Below are 2349 nucleotides of genomic sequence, written 5' to 3' on the forward strand. Positions count from 1 at the left end.
GGGGGTGGGGGGCGGATGTGATGCTCCTACAGTGTAACACCAGAGCTGAGACCACAAAAACTAGTACCAGAGCTCAGGTGGCACTGGGGCACCATGGCATGCCCTGTGAAATGGCAGTTTCAGCAAATCCCGCAGTGACACGGATCACATGTGTCCATGCAGGGCCCCAGAGGTGGAGGGGGGACAGATTTTGGAGGGTTTGAATGGGGGAAATGATGAACAGCAGCAGAAGGCTGAGGCTGCTCAAGCAAGTTTCTCTGCTATCAGCCGGCAAGGCTGGCCAGCAGGCTCCCTTCCAACCAGGACATCTCCTGACAGCCTCCTACATTCCCGCCTCCCGAGATTAAAGCCCACGATCACAATTAGTCCCAGATCACCCTTCTTTGCCAACCAGTGCTGCCAAAGCGTGCCAAGCACCATGCATGAGGAGGAATGAGTCCCGGCTGCTGCTGGCACACTGCGGCCCATCAGCACATCACCCCTGCCAGGCTCCTCACTGATGGTACCGGTGATAATGGTGACGGGACAGGGACAGCTCTGCCGTCTGTGTGGTGTCAGGGGGACTTCACTGCCTGTGCTGACACTTCAGAGCTCCGGCTGGGACCGTATCCTCTGAAAGCAAATGGGGAACTGCCAAGCTCAAAGCTGGCCAGGATGTTAATATCTGTTTATGAAAGGATAAGGAGCTGGCTTCACTTAACATCCTGCTAATCCCTTTCTCAGGAGGCTGCTGGCTCAGGCCCTACCTTTCCCTTGCTACTGAGGGAGGTGAAGCCTGCTCTGGCTTGGTTCTCAGGCGTCAGGCTGGGAAGGTGGCCCGGCAGCTGGGCTTGTCTCACTGCATGGTGATGGACATGGTAATGGACATGGTGACGGACATGGTGATGGACATGGTGAGGGGCTGGGCTGGCCCGTTCTGTCGGTCAGTGGTTCCTGTGGGGCTTTTTGGTGTTCTTGAATGTGCTGCTTGAGCCAGGCAGTGCCAGATCGGTAATGTCTGTCATTCCTCCCTCTAATTCACCCCAAGGACATCCAGCACCAGGGAGGCAGCAAGTCCAGAGGCAAATTCAGAGGAAGATGCTGGGCTCCTCCCTAGATATAGCAGAGGGTCAGGGAGGTGGAACAAGTGTGGAGCAAGCGTGTCTCATGCTGGGCAGCAGCCATGCAGCTCAGCCTAGCTGGGATTCATAGGATCACAGAGTCACAGAATAGTTTGGTCTGGAAGGGACCTTCAAAAGTCATCTGTGTCCAGCCCCTCTGCAGTGAGGATTGACTTGGACTATTAAACCCCAGATTAAACTCCGGATTGACTGGGCATATTGAGCTCCCAGACTGCCTCCTGACGCAATTGAGAAGCCTAAAATTCTCTCACGTTTGGAAGGGACTCGCCACCCTCTGATGTTGGGTTAAAGTACCCAAATAAGGTAGCACAGAGGCTCTGTGCTGCCCGCTCTGCTGCCAGCCCAGCTCCCCAAAGCCTGGGGAGTCCCCAGGGGCAGCGCCGCATTCCTCAGAGCCATTTATACCATGATTCCGAGGACTGAAACCCACCCTTGTCACCTGCCCAGCACATGGCCTGACATTCAATACAGCCCTTGGGGAGCTCAGGAGACGGTCTCTGTGCTCCAGACTTTCCAGGCTGGGTCTGGGTGAATCACACACATGCTAGAGCCTGGCAGGGACTCCAGGGCCAGGAGTCAGCATGGACTCCAGCCAAGGATGGGTTTGCTAATGCTTCTTGCTGGCTGAAAAGCCTCTGCTGAGGAGAGGGGCCAGGTGACACACAGGGTTTTGATACAGAGCTTGCCAGCCCTGGGTCACCAGTTTGAACCTGGGCAGGCTCAGCCATCACCCTGTGTCATGGGGGGCTGGCCCTTTGGTGGCCCCTGGAAAAACGGTGGTGGGCTTGGTCAGGGTCCTGGTGGGCACGTACCAGCACCCATGGAGCATGTCTGAAGTGCCCCAAGGGAGCCAAGGGCTGGAGGCAGCTCCATCCGCAGGGGTGTCTCATGAGAGACAGCCCTGGGGGGCACAGAGGCATCCCTGCTCCTTGGCTGCAGTCTTTCCCAGCACTCCCAAGCCACAGCCTATTGCTACCTTAAGCAGGGCATTTAGCAGCAAACCTGCACAATTTAACAAACATTTTCCTCACTCAAGGTGGTATTACTGCTTCCCACCTCCAGGCCTATGGGGTGGGGATGCTCAGCACTGCTCAGAGTTGTTGGCTTCACCGCACTTCCCCGGCTATGATCCCTGGGCCATTCCAGGCTGGAGCTGGCTGTGAGCACCTGCTCTGCTGCTCAGTGACCCAGCTCATCCACTGCCCCATGGCCAGCCCACGACACCGCT

The sequence above is a fragment of the Nestor notabilis genome, unplaced genomic scaffold (genome assembly GCF_000696875.1).
Source record: "Nestor notabilis isolate BGI_N333 unplaced genomic scaffold, ASM69687v1 scaffold12167, whole genome shotgun sequence".
NCBI lineage: Eukaryota > Metazoa > Chordata > Aves > Psittaciformes > Psittacidae > Nestor > Nestor notabilis.